Source organism: Macaca fascicularis, chromosome 14 (assembly GCF_037993035.2).
Source record: "Macaca fascicularis isolate 582-1 chromosome 14, T2T-MFA8v1.1".
NCBI classification, from domain to species: Eukaryota; Metazoa; Chordata; class Mammalia; order Primates; family Cercopithecidae; genus Macaca; species Macaca fascicularis.
In genome coordinates this window covers 20313160-20329082 of record NC_088388.1, presented here as the reverse complement: position 1 = coordinate 20329082, position 15923 = coordinate 20313160, and the positions used below count along the sequence as shown (strand labels likewise).

General features: G+C 47.4%; 1 long non-coding RNA gene across 4 annotated transcripts in view; it reads right to left on the bottom strand.

Moving 5' to 3' along the window:
• Window positions 1–15923, bottom strand: part of LOC107127273 (uncharacterized) — a 149221-nt gene that overhangs the window by 124211 nt on the left and 9087 nt on the right. For all 4 annotated transcript variants that reach the window (XR_010580808.2, XR_012423307.1, XR_012423306.1 and 1 more), the window contains one exon: window positions 14268–14401. This is a non-coding gene — a long non-coding RNA (uncharacterized lncRNA). The remainder of the gene's footprint in view (window positions 1–14267; window positions 14402–15923) is intronic.

The window sequence follows — 15923 nt, the reverse complement described above, 5'->3', positions numbered from 1 at the left end:
GAACAGCAATTAAAGGCCGACCCAGCTACATCTGGGGATATGTGGAGTCACTAAAACCGCTAATTCCATTGCCACATAATGAGGTTTCTCCCCTTTTCTTGTCACCCTGGTCTCCCCTTGTCAATTAAGGCCAAGCACAGCAGAGATTGGTTACAGGAGGGTGAACGAGCCTGGAGGCAGCTGATCACCCACAGGAAAAGTTTCCTCCTCTAGATCAGACACTCTGGGGGTTCTGGGGGGGGGACGAGGAGGGGGCACAGACTCCGGTCAGAAAGTCTAGGCTCAAGTCCTGGCCCATGGGCTGGAGACGTGTAATGCAGAAGAGAACTAGCTTGGAATCCAACACAGTTCCATACAAACCCTGTGACCTTGGGACTGTGACCCAGCCACTCTGGCCATCAGCTTCCTTATCTGTAACACGGGGTTAACGTAAGGTTGCTATGAAGAGACATACACCTGACATGTGGCAAGAACCCAACACACAACAGATAGCAGAGTGCTGTATTATGTTTAGGTCCCTAGCAAGGCATTTGGCACACAGTAAGGGCTCAGTAAAGGGAAATCTCTGGTATTATTATGTGACCTCAAGCAATTTGAGGCTCTCTTGGCCTCAGACTTTCTTACCTGCAAAGCGGGGACAGAGACTGTCCCTGCCTGTCTCTTACAGTTGTTTAAGAAGTGAGTTAATTCACATTTAGAGAACAGCATCTGGCTCAGAGTTAAGGCTCCCTGTAAGTTAGCAATGATTGTTCTGGTAGCTTTCCGAGCTTGAACAAGTTGCTTACCTTCTCTGGACCTCAGTTCTGTCTTCTGGAAAAAAAGGATTTAAAAATAACACCATCTGTTGTGTCTACCACACAGGGTTGTTGTGTGGTATTAATTAATTAAATGAGATAGTGTTGATAAGAACATTTGGTGATCTGTAAGTGCTCTACAAGTATTAACTGTCAGCATCATGCCATTAAAAGGTAATTAGTTGGTAAATAAAGAGAAAGAATCAAGCATTTTTCCCATCTTTCCTATACAAACTGTACTACTGGGTACCAAAATTGCAGATGAGGGGACGTTTCTCCTTTTAGAAGTATTCCAGCTAATAAATGAGGAAGGGATGATAGAATTGGAACCTCAACATTTTGCAACCCCTAATGGATTAATGGATCTAAGCTGTGAGCATCCACATCTGCTGACATCCCCCAGCTGGAGACAACAAGCATGATGTGCCTCCTGATGGAAACGCACAGCACTGTGAGGTCATATGACTGAAAAAGCCAACCCTGAATGTGATCAAGCCTCAATAACAAATTGTCGACTTACAGGAAACACAGAAGACAGAGGAGTGAAGCCACCATGGGGATGCAATCAGTAAAGTCCACACTGTGGGAAAACAGGTCAAGCATCCGGTTTCTTCAACAAATAAAATTTTTAAAAGAGAGAAATAGGGATTACAGATTGAAAAAGACACATCAACCAACCTCATTTGGATCCCAATTCAAACAAATTTAAAAAATAAATAAAATTAAGACATTTATAAATTTAAAAAATTTATAAAATAAATAAAATAAAGCAACTGGAAATGCGAACAGTCACTGGACATTTGATCATATTAAGGACTTATTGTTAATTTTTAGTGAGATACTTGTATTATGGTTATGTAAAAACAGTATAAAAGTGTACTGAGATAAACATGGATAGAATATACGGTACACAGGGTATGCTTCAAAAACAATATGGTGTGGTGGGTGAGTATAGAAACGAAACAAGATTGATACTTGTTGAAGCTGGGTAAAAGCTGCAGGGGGTATCATTCTAATACTCTCTATTTTGTATATGTTTGAAATTTTCAACAATAAAACATTAAAAAGAACAATTGAATTAGTCAGGGACAAGCCTTCATCAGGCATCCTGAGATTGCGTGTAATGCAAGTGCTATAGGGGTTATTTTGATAAGGACGAAGGGCCCCAGTGTCAGTCTTTCTGAGATAGTTGGATCTCCCTTTCAGTTCTTGACAATTTGTTCTTTTTGCATGCCTATAGTTACAGCCTCCAAGATAGCATACAGGTTGGCTTTACAGTCATTTCTAAATAACACTTAGAGTTTCTCACTGTATTAGTCCATATTCATACTGCTATGAAGAAATACCTAAGACTGGGTAATTTATAAAGAAAAACAGGTTTAATGGACTCGCAGTTCCACATGGCTGGGGAGGCCTCACAATCATGGTGAAAGGCAAAGGAGGAGCAAAGGCACATTTTACATGGCAGCAGGCAAGAGAGTGTGTGCAGGGGAACTGCCCTTTATAAAACCATCAGATCTCATGAGACTTATTCACTATCACGAGAACAACATGGGAAAAACTTGCCCCCACTTGCCTTCCACCGGGTCCCTCCCAAGATACTTGGAGATTATGAGAGCTACAGTTCAAGATGAGATTTGGGTGGGGACACAACCAAACCATATCACTCACCTTCTGTCTTTTTCTGAAACCACCCTCTGGGGCTTCTGAAGCAATGCTGAGATAGTCAGGGAAGACTACCTGAAGGAAGTGGCCAAAGATGAGAAAAAAGAGATATTCCAAAGCAAAAGCTCAGAGGCAGGCATGCTCACAGCTTTTATGGACTAGTAAGGAGACGGGCCTGGCTGACGCAAGGAAGGTTTGGTGCTGGGGCAACCTCGAGTACTGAAGATTCACTCAGTACTGGAGCCCTGAGTGTCTGATAAGGTCTGGTTTCCTTGTGACACTGCACAGCTCAATAGCTCTCAATGTTCATAAAAGAAACCCAAGTGTGTTTCTGTGACTTAATGAGGTGTTTGTATTATACAAGATGAATTAGCAGAGAAAGAAGATGAAGCAAAGGAGGGTTCGGGAAGAAAGGGGAGCCTCTTACACAGGTAACAACACAGACCAGAATTTCTCAGAGTATTCAGAAGAATCCCAATCCTTCAAGATCCTCCATGATAAAGGAGGACCCCAAACTCCATGGACAAGAGTTTGGGAAGTACTGCATTGGTTCCTCTTAGAGTCACAATTTTCATTAACATATAAAGGTCCTAAGAAGTCCCATAGGAAATAAAACATTTTAATTGTGTTTTACTTGGAGTTTAACCACAAAACACCTCTATTTCTCTGTTTTGGGGAAACCCTGCCTTAGATCATAAGACACAGTTGTACAAAGCCTCCATACCTTATGATTCTAGACCTATTTGTTGATCTGTGATCCTAACTCCATACTTACCCCTGAGGCCCCCAGCCCACACTCCCACCTGACTTTTAGTCCCACAGCTGGGGCCAGAATCTCTGTAGAGCACTGAGGAGTTTCCAGAGCAAGACCCAGAAAAGACTTAGGGTCTCTCTCAGCCTATCATCATGAGTTCCCAATCATAGATTTTTAAATATGAATGAAGTAGTCATATTACATGGGGGGAAATATGGGGGAGTGAGTGCCAAGGCACCTTCCCCTATGCTGTGGTTTCAGTGTTTCCCCAAAGTTCACGTGTTGGAAACTTAATCCCCAATGCAACGGTTTTGATAGGTGGGACCTTTAACAGGTGAATAGATGAATGCTGTACTAGCCTGTCCTCGCATTGCTAGAAAAAATACCTCAGAATGTAATTTATAAAGAAAATTGGCTTCATTGGCTCACAGTTCTGCAGGCTGTACAGCAAGCATGATTCTGGCATCTCCTCAGCTTCTGGCGAGGCTTCAGAAAACTTACAATCATGGTGGAAGGCAAAAGGGGAGCAAAGTGTCTCACATGGTAGAAGTAGGAGCAGGTGGGGGTGATACACACTTTTAAACAACCAGATCTCACAAGAACTCACTCTTTATCACAAGGACAGTACCAAAGGAATAATGCTAAACCATTTACGAGAAACCACCCCCATGATCCAATCACCTCCCACCAGGCTCCACCTTCAACACTGGGGATTACAATCTGACACGAGATTTGGACAGGGACACAGATACAAACCATATCACATAGCACTGTCACAGATGTGGGTTAGTTATTACGGGAGTGGGCTCCTGATACAAAGGATGGTTTTGGTCCCCTTCCTCTCTCATACAAGCATGCCCTCTTGCCCTTCCACCTTCTGCCTTGGCACAGCAAGAGAAGGTCCTCACCAGATGCAGTCACCTTGAACTTGGACTTCCCAGCCTCTAGAACCATGAGCCAAATAAATTTCCATTTGTTATAAATCACCCAGTCTCAGATATTCCATTATGGCAACATAAAATGGTCTAAGACACCCCCTCACTCTCTGAAGCAGTATAAGAACTGTTGGCCTAGAAGGTCTATGGCCTATAATGCTGGCTCAGACTCTGTGCTTCATGAAAAGCCTTTGTCCTTGATTCTGGGGGCAGGCTGTGTCCCTCTAGCTTGAGCACTGCAGGAGGACTCACCTGGTAGGCTCCATGGCCAATGTACACGGTATTTTTCAGGCTGTGCCATTCCACCCAACTGCCAACATCCAATCTCAGTTACTGTATAGAGCATGAAAAGGATCCTCTCTTGTCCCCTTGCTGGACTGAAGCTGCTGATCTTAGAGTAGGAGGGCTCCATGAGGGGAGATGCTCCCCAACTCCCACCCTCCCTAGGCATGACTCATTCAAAAACTACATCTTGAGCAATTACCATTACCATATGCTGTTGTGGAATCTGGGGAGACAGCAGTGAACTAGCAGTGGGGGCAGGGACAGAAAGTAAACTCTAAACATAATGAGAAAATTGATATAGAATAACAGAAGGGCAAGAAAAACAAGAAAAATGAAACAGGAAAACAAGATGAGTATCTGGGGCAGGGGTGCTTACAGTCCTAACCTTGTGCCTTAGTTTTCTCCATAACACTCACCATCACCTGGCCAACTATATCTTTCACTCATTCATTTGTTTAGTGTTTCTCCTTCCACTCCAGGGGGAGCTCTGTGGGGACAGGGAGTTCGATCTCTCTTGTTCACAGCTGTTCCCATGTAGTAAATCCTCAATAAGTATTTGTTGGACAAATGAAGCAATCTGTGTGTCTGGCATCCCTCCTGACATCCTTTTCCCTCTCCAGGGAGAGAGTTTATCTTAGCAGCTGATGGGAAAGAGCAGTGGAGCGCCCTAGCTGCAGCCTTGACCAGTGAAGGCTCTGGATGTAGCCTTGACCTTATGGCCCAACTTCCCCCCATCACCCCAGATCTCACTCAGCCTCTTCCCCCAGGGAGAGTGTATTAGTCCATTCCCACACTACTATAAAGAACTACCTGAGACTGAGTAACTTATGAAGAAAAGAGGTTTAATTGACTTGCTTTTCTGCAGGCTATACAGGAAGTATGGCTGGGAGGCCCCAGGAAACTTACAATCCTGGTGGAGGGCAAAGAGGAAACAAGCACATCTTACCATAGCAGAGCAGGAGAGAGAGTGAAGGAGGATGTGCTACACATGTTCAAACAACCAGATCTCATGAGAACTCACTCACTATCATGAGAAGAGTAAGGGGGAAATCCTCACCATGACCCATTCACCTCCCACCAGGTCCCTCCCCCAACATTTGGCATTACAATTCAACATGCGATTTGGGTGAGGACACGGAGCCAAACTACATCAGAGGGTGAGCCCAAGCCTCACAGGTCTCCCAGCCTTCAGGAGATGGACAGCTGGGAGATGACCTGAGGGCTGCAGGCCCATAGGGCAAGTCAGTGTCCAGCTGCCATCATTGATCCCCTGGGGGGGTACAGCAGCTTTCTCCCTGCTCCGCCCAGCCAGGGCTATCTTGCTAAACAGACATCAGGCCTCATCACTCCTCTGCCGAAAGACCTCTGGAGGCTCCCACCTCACTCAGAACAAAAACCAGTGTCTTTGATCTTCTCCCCTCTCCCTCCACACTCGTGTAATCACATTCTGAGCCATGTCTTCTAGCTTCACTGTCTCCCCTGGCTGGTCCTTAGACATCCATCACACTGCTGCCCCAGGACCTCTGCACTTTCTACTCCCTCGACCTGGAACTCTCTGTCCTGGTGTCCACATGGCTGGCACCCTGTCAATGTTCAATTAGCTGCTCAGTACCGCCACTCCTCACAGAAGTCTTCCCTGACCAGCCCACCCCAAATTGTCACCCACTTATCCTTCTCTATCTTTTTTGGCTTTCCTTTTTACTTATGGTTCTTTTTACCACTTGACATTATATTATATATGTATTCAATTGTTCATTGTCTGTATCATAAGAATACAGGCACCACAAGGACAACACTGCTGCTACTTTATTGACTACTGTATTCTCAGCACCTGAAACAGTGGTAAGCACATAGTAGGTGCTCAGGAGATTTTTGTTGAATGAACGAACAAATAAGCCAGGCTGTCAGTGGGCGCCTCAAGGACACAAGTTCCCCGGGGAATGTGGGCAATGATTCTGTTTCCTGGTCCTGGCACATAGAAGCTGGGCTGGGCTGGGGCTCAGCCCCTAGACTGGGAAAATATTCCTGACTGAGACAGGCTGAGGGTTCGGAGTTCCCAGGAAGGGGAATGAACATACCTTTCCTCCACGTATTGTGAGAGTAGCCTCCCTACCTCCCTGGCAGGTGGCCAGCCAGGCGCTCCAAGCCCTGCAGGGACAGAGAGCCCCCTCCCTGTCTTACTGAAAAGCATTAATAACAGAATGGGAGGGTGATCTGATGACAAGAGCCATATGTTTCAGAAACTTGGAAACTCCAGAAAACACAATGCAGAAATAAATCACAACCCATGTATATACCACTTTTTTTTTCTTCTTACAAAACTGAAATCCAATGGCCCACTTTATGTTGTAACCAACTTTATTCTTAACTTTATATTGGCATTATGGTGTAGCTCTGTGTCCCCACCCAAATCTCATCTTGAATTGTAATAATCCCCATGTATTGCAGGAGGGACCCATTGGGGGGTAACTGAATCATGCGGGCAGGTTTTCCCATGCTGTTCTCATGCTGTTCTTACTATCTCATGATAGTGAATAAGTCTCATGAGATCTGATGGTTTTTCAAAGGGTAGTTCCCCTGCACATGCTCTCTTGCCCGCCGCCGTGTAAGAGGTGGCTTTGCTCCTCCTTCACCTTCTGCCATGATTGTGAGGTCTCCCCATCCATGAGGAACTGTGAGTTCGTTACACCTCTTTTTCTTTATAAATTACCCAGTCTCAGGTATGCCTTTATTAGCAGTGTGAGAACAGAAAAATACAACTGGGAACACATTCCATATGCCTTTAGCCACTTATTCTATAAAGCCATTCTTAACGGTTGTCTTATATTCTAGAACCCAACAAAACTACAATGGCGTTTTTAACCAATCCCTTTTTGTTGGACATTTAGGTTTCTCCAGACTTTTCATTCTTGGAAACAGTGTTACAGTGAGCACCCTGCATCATACATCCCAGTGCTCACCTCTGACTGTTTCTTCAGGACCACTTCCCTCTCTGGACAAAGCTGGGAGTCAAATCCAGGCTGGTGAAGGAGGCAGCGGTCCTGTTTAGATCCTTCTGCTCTGAGCAGTGCTGAGTGGTCCTCAAAGGTCCCCTGCACATTCCTCTGTCCTCATCACAGCCTTGCCCAAGACCTGCACTTTTCAAAATTAGAGTATCCCATGTGGGCAAGTTTGGACATCTTCAGAAAGTCCTTTTTGTGGATTCACATGTATTTGTCCAAAAGGAACTTGTAGTGTTTCACATTTTATTCATACATATATCAATGTGGTATCTAGGCTGCTTGAGATCTTAAGTTCATTCCCTTCTCTGAGGCTCAGTTTCCTTCTCTGTATGATTAGTGGATGATATGGCCTCAGAGTCCCTTCCTGCCCCATCCTACCAGGGCATCTCCAAAAGTGCTGTGTGCTATAGAAGGGGTCTGGGTGTGGGCTCTGCCAGCCTGGCTTTGAATACCAGCTTGTGAAATACTATGATCTTCAGCAGCTTCTTTGAGCTCTCTGTGCCTCAGTTTCCCCTTCTATGTAATGGGGTAACAATAATGTCCACGTCCCACCTCACAGGCATGTGGGGAAGAATCAATGAGATTCACCTGAGCCACCTCTTGACACAGTGCCTGGCTCAGGGCACGGTACTCAGCAAATCTACTTTTGTTATGACAAGACTTGATCTTTCCAATTCTTTTTTTTTTTTTTTTTTTTTTTTTGAGACAGAGTCTTGCTCTGTCGCCCAGGCTGGAGTGCAGTGGCTGGATCTCAGCTCACTGCAAGCTCCGCCTCCCGGGTTCACACCGTTCTCCTGCCTCAGCCTCCTGAGTAGCTGGGACTACAGGCGCCCGCCACCTCGCCCGGCTAGTTTTTTTGTATTTTTTAGTAGAGACGGGGTTTCACTGTGTTAGCCAGGATGGTCTCGATCTCCTGACCTCGTGATCTGCCCGTCTCGGCCTCCCAAAGTGCTGGGATTACAGACTTGAGCCACCGCGCCCGGCCGATCTTTCCAATTCTTTATCTCATTGACCACACTGATTTTGTCCCTGTTTTGTCAATGAAGAAACAGGCTCGGAGATGGTGGGACTTGTCTCAGGTCACATGGCCAGTTCAGGAGCATAGCCAGGCTTATTCATGCTCTGACTCCCACTCCAGTGCTCTCTGCATCTGGAAGCCTGACCCCCAAACAGTGGTCCAGCCCCACAGTAGTTCCAGGGACCGTGGGAGACCTAGTGGCTGAGGGTCGAGCTTGTGGTTCTTTCATTCTGCCTCCCATACTTGACCTTCAGGCTCTGCACAGAGGCGCCTTTTTCACTGGGCAAGCATGGACAGCTAAGAGGAGTGTGTGGCAGCTCACGGCATGTCAAGTGGTCAGAAAACAATGCCAGGTGCTGCTGAGCTGGAAGAGCCACAGTGGCCAATATGCTTTTATCAAGATTTTTTAAAAAGTGAAACTCAGAGGAACATTTTCCTCCCCAGAAGAAAAGGTGTGCAGCCCACCTGGTAGGTCCAGGCATGGACCCACCTACCCCACCATGATGCCTTTGGGTGAGCCTCAGCTGGTGGGTAGCAGAGCTGTCCTGGCCCCAGGAGACTCAAGGCTGCCTTAAGACTCTGCTCCAAAACACCATGGAGTCTGTGCTCCACTGGCTCAGGGAATGCTGGGGCCCTTCCCCCGCCCTGAGCTTTACCCTGGGGATGGTGACACAAGTCTTCTCTGTTCCCAGGTCCTCTAGACCTCCTTGAATGAGGGGCAGAGAAGGATCCAGGCAGGCACATGGCCCATCTTCAAAGCCCAACCAGAAATAGCCCAACCCCTCCCCATCACCCTGCCTTCCCCCAGCCCAGGAAATCAACCTGCACCTTCCAGATCTTTGGGTTTTTACCTAATTTTTTCCATCCTCCACCACCCACCACCACCTCCACCCCCTACCCCTACACACACATTCAAGCTTCAGTTTTAACACTCAAAAGGCAAGAACTGACTACTGACTTCCACTGAGTCATCCCTACCCTGCAGCAGTGAATTTCCTGAGTCCAACTGCCCTATAAAGAAAGAGGAAATGCCAGAGAAGGAAGAAAGATTAATATTTCAAAAAAGAAAACCATCTGGCCATATAATTTTACATTTATTCTTATGATCAGTTAAGCTGTATCTCCCTTAGACCATAAATTCCATGAGGGCAGGACCTGCATCTGATTGGCTCACTGTCCCATCTCCAGTGTCTAAGACAGGGGACCTAACACACAAGGAAGAATGAAGACCCGAAGAATGAAGAGCCAGCCACCCTCCTTTCTTGGGCTCCCTAGGTGAGCTCAGAAAGGACCCCTAGAAGCACACAATGAAGAGGTTGAACCAGACCTGTGGTTGCTGAGCCGGGCTCTATGAAGGCAGTTGTGTGAATCCTGTTTTCACGGTTTTAAAAAGTATAACAAAATCAACCCTCCTCTCCTCCCTGGGACAGCTTACACAAGCTCGCCAAGATGGCAGCCTCATTGATTTTTCCCAGCCGTCCAGGGACTCTGGTTAGCTATCGATGACATCACAGACCCCAACCCAACTCCAGCTTATGTGACCAGTACTGCCAGTGTCTACATGGCATTAAATGAGCTTGTGACAGCCATTGGCTTCCCCGTGCATGTAGGTTGTGGTAGAAAAAAATGTGGCAGGGAACACAATGCAAATTGTCCCCTGAAGATCCAAGTGAGCTTTGATGGGGAGAAGTTTTGGAACCCCAGCTTAACAGGTACTTGGAGTTCCTCCCAGAACCAAGCACCTCAGGTGGGCACTTTCTTTCCCAGACCACTTTCTTCCTCATCAAAAATACCCTGAACCCAGGTGCGGAGCCTCACACCTGTAATCCCAGCACTTTGGGAAGCCCATACGGGAAGATTGCCTGAGCCCAGGAGTTCGAGACCAACCTGGTGAAATAGTGAGACCCCATCTCTACAAAAAAAAAAGAATTGCTTTAATTAGCTTGGTGGCATGCATCTGTAGTCCCAGCTACTTAAGAGGCTGAGATGAGAGGATGGCTTGAGCCCAGGAGTTCAAGGCTGCCATGAGCTAGGATCACGGCACTCCACTCCAGCCTGGGTGATAAAGCAGGACCCTATCTCTTAACAAGATAATAATAATAAAGTCCTCTGAGCCCAGAAGGAGGGAGAGAAGGGAAGTGGAAGGAGCAAAGTCATTCCTTTGGATCCTGGGGAAGACTAGGAGCAGTTCTGAAGAGATACAAAGCCCAGATTTCCATCAGGGGCTGTAATAGGGAAGACACTGGACCCCTCCATAGGACCCACCTTCCCTGGCACCTCCCACATCCCCTGAGTGGAAAAGGAGGCCCAAGGCTGGCTCCTAGGGCCCACAGCCCAGAGCCTGCTGCATGAGATTTTAAATTGTCTCTCTCAAAGTCCTTGCTAATAACAATATTAACAACAGCTCACTCTTAACGAACTTACTCTTCTCTGGCTATGAGTCATGGAGTGCATTTTACAGACATGTGCTCATTTCTTTTCAACCCTCACAATAAGGCCTTGAGAAAGTATAAGATTATGCTCATTTTACAGATGAGGAAACTGAGGCCCAGAGAGTTATGATAGATTATTGCAGTAATGGCCCCCAGTTGTTCGTGCACTACCCTGGGCAGTGCCCTCCCACCCTGGCTCAGGACTTGACCATGGGACTTACTTTGGCCAATAAGAAAGAAGCAAGCATATTCCAGGTGCGGTGGCTCACACCTGTAATCCCAGCACTTTGGGAGGCCGAGGCAAATGGATCGCTTGAGCTCAGGAGTTTGAGGCCAGCCTGGGAAACATAGCAAAATCCTGTCTCTGCCAAAAATACAAAAATTAGCCAGGCATGGTGGTGCTGCCTGTGGTCCCAGCTACCCAGGAGGCTGAGGTGGAAGAGTCGCTGGAGCCTGGGAAGTCAAGGCTGCAGTGAACCATGATCATACCACTACACTCCAACCGGGGTGACAGGCAGAGATCCTGTCTTAAAAAATAAAAAGAAAGGAGCAAACATAATGCCTGCAAAGGCTGGAGAAGTGCTTGCACACCGGGGCTTCTCTCTCATTGCCTCTGACTGAAGTCCTTTTACCGCTCTGTGAACAAGCCCAGGCTCATGGAGAGAGCCCCGTAGTTCATCATCCCAGAGGAAGCCAAATTAATCAGCCAGTTCCAGGGATCCACCAGCTAATGGCAGACACATGAGTGAGGCCAGCCAAGATCATTCAAGCCTTGCCCAGACCAGGACAGCTCAACTGATCCCAGTGGAAATTGCTGATTCCCAAATGGTAAGCTACGTGAATGTTTGTTGCATTAAGCCACTGAGCTGTGAGGTGTTTGCTGCATAGCAAAAGCACCTGACACAGCGGTGAAGTCATTTGTCCAAGGTCACACAACAGGCTGGAATTCAAACCCAACCTTTCTGTGCACTTAAGAGCATGTGCTCTTAACACTAAAGCCTTAGTGTTTACAAAGTCCATTTATTTTCATTGCAGGTCCCTAGTGAGTCTATGAATCCATCATCTCTGTGAGGAAACTCAGAGATGTCAAGGGACCTACGTTAGGTCACACAGCTGCTGAGAGATGGTGGAGGACATCCAGCCCGGTTCCTTTAATTCCACTTTCCTGCTGTTCTTGCCACTCCACGAAGGCTGGAACAGACAGAGCCCAGGGCTCCGGTTTACAAATCAGCCTCTTCCTCAACCTCCGAGGGCCTCCACAATCCTTCTTACATCTCATGAAGGGCCCGAGGTTCTCCCTCCCGCCATGAGTTTCTCAGACAGAACAGATGGCACCCTCACCGGGAAGTCAGGACAGTGGACCTACCCCTTCCCACCCCTCACCCTCCCCTCCCTGCATAGTAGGAGCTGTCGGTTGTCCTGGATACAGCAGGTAATGGAAAGGATGGCAGCTGAGGTCACAGCGTGAACCAGGACGGCTGTGGGCAGGGAGAAATGGCTTCCCAGACACACTTGTGCCCTTTCGCCCAGCCTGGAGTGAGAGAGGAGGGCATGGTTGGCCTGGCCATGCCCACACTAGCTAGCGTAGGAGACCTGAGGTCCCCATGAGATTCCCAGGATGGGCTGAGAGTAGGAGGAGGTGAGTCAACCGCCCAGGCCTCCCACATCTAATTGCAAGGCAGTGGAGAGGGAATGTCATATACCCACGTGGAGTACCATGAGGTGAAAACAGCCACTCGAGGGTCCAGCTGAGGCCCTGGCCTGATTGAGTAGCTCCAGAGTAAGGACCTAAGAACAAGGTCTGCTTCCCAGAGGAGGGACTTGAAGTGATGGGGTCCCTCTACCTCCACCAAAACCACAACATAAACAAGGAAGAGGCAGCTGTGGCCCAAGGCAAAGAAAATGTCTTAAAGCCATTCTGACCCGGATTTCACTCCCACATCCCCTCCCTACCACGCTCGACACGTTCCTCAGTATCTCCGAGCCTCAGCTTCTCATCTGGCAAATGGGGGCAATCATCACATATCTCATGGGTGGTTGCGAGGTCTAAGTGAGAAAATACAGGGAGAGCTTCTTGTAAACCACAAATGCTGCGTACATGGAGGTGATGCAGGGACGCCATGACCCCATTGCCCATCTGGCCCCTCCAGACCCAGTGATCTTCCAGCCCTGGATGAAACCCCATCAACTTCACTTCTTAGAGCTCAGAGGGCCCATTAGAAACCATCTGGTCCAAACGGTCTGATTTTACAGACAGGGAAATTAAGACCCAGAGAGAAAGGCTTTGCCCAGAGTGTAACAGCCAGTGAACATGGTGTTGGCCCTAGAAGCGGGTCTCATAACTTGGGTTCTTTCTACTCCTTCATGCTATCAAAGCTCACCCCTATCCCCTGCACCCCATCTCTCTCCACTGTGGTCTGCCCCTAGGTAGAACTGAATCAGGGAAGCTTCTCTCTGCTCCCTTATTGGCTAACACATCCCCTGTTTTGAGTGAAGCCATGCTGGTGAACCACATTAAGAGGCTGGGCCTCCCCCAGGAGGCTCCTGCACAGTATCTGTGCTCCAAATAATTTAAAGCCCTGGGTGTAGCCCTGTGAGAGACAGCTGAGATTTTAAAGCCTTTGGGGGTCCCGCCAATCATATCAGCAGCTGCCCTTGTCCTCACTGGGGTCAGCAGCGGCTTCACCACAGCCCTGGAAGGAACTCCCTCACCCCATCCCAACCATCAGAGAAAGACTGAATTGTTCCACATCCCCGGCATAATCCAAGGTTCACAATGGTTACCAGAGCTAAGTTATCCCTTTTAACTCTCAGAATGCTGAAAAGTGTGTTTCCCCCTTGCGGGGTGTTGCACGTATTCCCTACTTTAGTCATAGTGCCCCCTCCTTCCAAAGCCCACTCAGCCCTCTGCTTACCAATGGAGGAGAGTCTGGCTCAAAGCCCCTCCTTGGAACTGTCCTCCAATCTTACCCTCCCCTGAGGTGTCTGCCACCCTCTCTCCAAACTCTCTCCAAATTAAGAACCAAGCTCCTTGCTCACCTCATCTTTCCCAGGGTCTTCCAGCTCCAGCCAGCCCACCAGATGCCCAACTCGGCACCCAAGCTCCACACTGCCAACAGGCAGGGCAGCCAGCCAGGCTCAGTGGAGACAGGCCAAGCCCAGAATTCAGTCCCAGCCTCATCCTCCAGGCCAGCAAGCAAGGGCAGTTGAGATAATGATGAGGTACTCCAGCCCCATTTCTGAGCCCCACCTCAAGCCTCAGTTTCCTTCTCTGTAAAGCAAGGATAACTGTACCTTCCTCCCAGAGCTGCTCAAGGATGAAGTGAGACAGCACACATAGACACCTTGCCTGAGGAGGCTTCCAAAAGGGTCTGGTCCTCACCTCTTCACAGGGGTGGGCTCGGCAAGCCTCCTCCCTGCCTCCCTTGGGCCTGAAGATCGCCTTGGTTTTGATCTCTCCCTGCAAAGCTGGCGAATGGGGGCAGTCATCACTGATCTCGTGGGTTGTTGTGAGGCCTAAGTGAGAAAATGCAGGAGAGCTTCTTGTAAACCACAAATGCTGTGTACATGGAGGTGATGCGGGGACACCATGACCCCATTGCCTGTGTGGCTCCTGCAGACCCAGTGATCCTCCAGCCCTGGATGAAACCACATAAACTCCACTTCTTACAGCTCAAAGGGCCCATTAGAAACCATCTGGTCCAAATGGTCTGATTTTACAGATAGGGAAATTAAGATCCAGAGAGAAAGGCTGACCAACAAAGTCCCAGCAAAGTCTGACCCTGGCTTTGTTACATCCTTACGTGCTGGTGCCGGCCTGGGGTGGTTTTCTTTCGTTGTGATTTTATTCCTATTCTTTTGAATAGGAAACACTTGGTTCAAAACTCAAAAGACAGAAAGGTGTATACCGGGAAGAGTAAGTCCCCCTCTCTCTTGTCTCCTAGTCACTGAGTTCCCCTCCCCAGAGGCAACCATTGCTCCCAGACCCTAGCAATCTAAGGATTCTCTACACCTTCATAAGAAAAAAAATGCTCATGCATTTATGTGACTTTTCTATCACGCACACTGTTCTGCATCTTGCTCTTTGTCTACCCAAGAGCCTGTTTTGGCAGTCCTCCCATAGGACGTTGCGAGCTTCTTTCTTTTAATGGCGATATAACATTCCATTGCCTTGATACACCATCATTTTTTTTTTCTTTTTTGAGATGGTGTCTCACTCTGTCACCCAGGCTGGAGTGCAGTGGCATGATCTCGGCTCACTGCAACCTCCACCTCCCGAGTTCAAGTGATTCTCCTGCCTCAGCCTCCTGAGTAGCTGGGACTACAGTGCCCACCACCATGCCCAGCTAATTTTTGTATTTTTAGTAGAGACAGGGTTTTACCATGTTGGCCAGGCTGGTCTCAAACCCCTGACCTCAGGGGATCCGCCCACCTCGGTCTCCCAGAGTGCCACACCATCATTTCTTTGCCAACTGCCTATGCCTGGGCTCGTCTGTTGTTCCCTATCAAACTATTACAAACAGTGACACAATAAACCACCATGTTATCTGTAGGATAAATTCCAAGAAGCTGAATCTCTAGGTCAAAGAATACATGAATTTATAATTTTGATAGATAATGTCAAACTAGCCTCCATAGAAGTAGTAACAGCATTATTTGAGATGCCTATTTTTCCACACGAATTTCAACCCAGTATATTATTATATGTTTGAAACTTGCTCAATCTGATGGATAACAATGAAATGATTGGCTACTCTTCATTTTCATCTCTGATTATGGAAGAGAATGAGGAATTTTGCACAATGCTTAAGAGGCATTTGTACTTCCTTTCCTACAAACTGCCCATTCCTGACCTCTTTTCTAGGTTATTTTTCTTTTTCTTATTGATTTGGAAGAGCTCTTTATATATTAAGGAATTTAGGTTTTGTCTGTGATATGACCTTTAAGTATTTTTCTCAGTACTTCACTTATCTTTTGATTCTGCTTATGGTGTTTATTTCCATGCAGATTTTTCAAATGTCATTATGTTTACTGATGT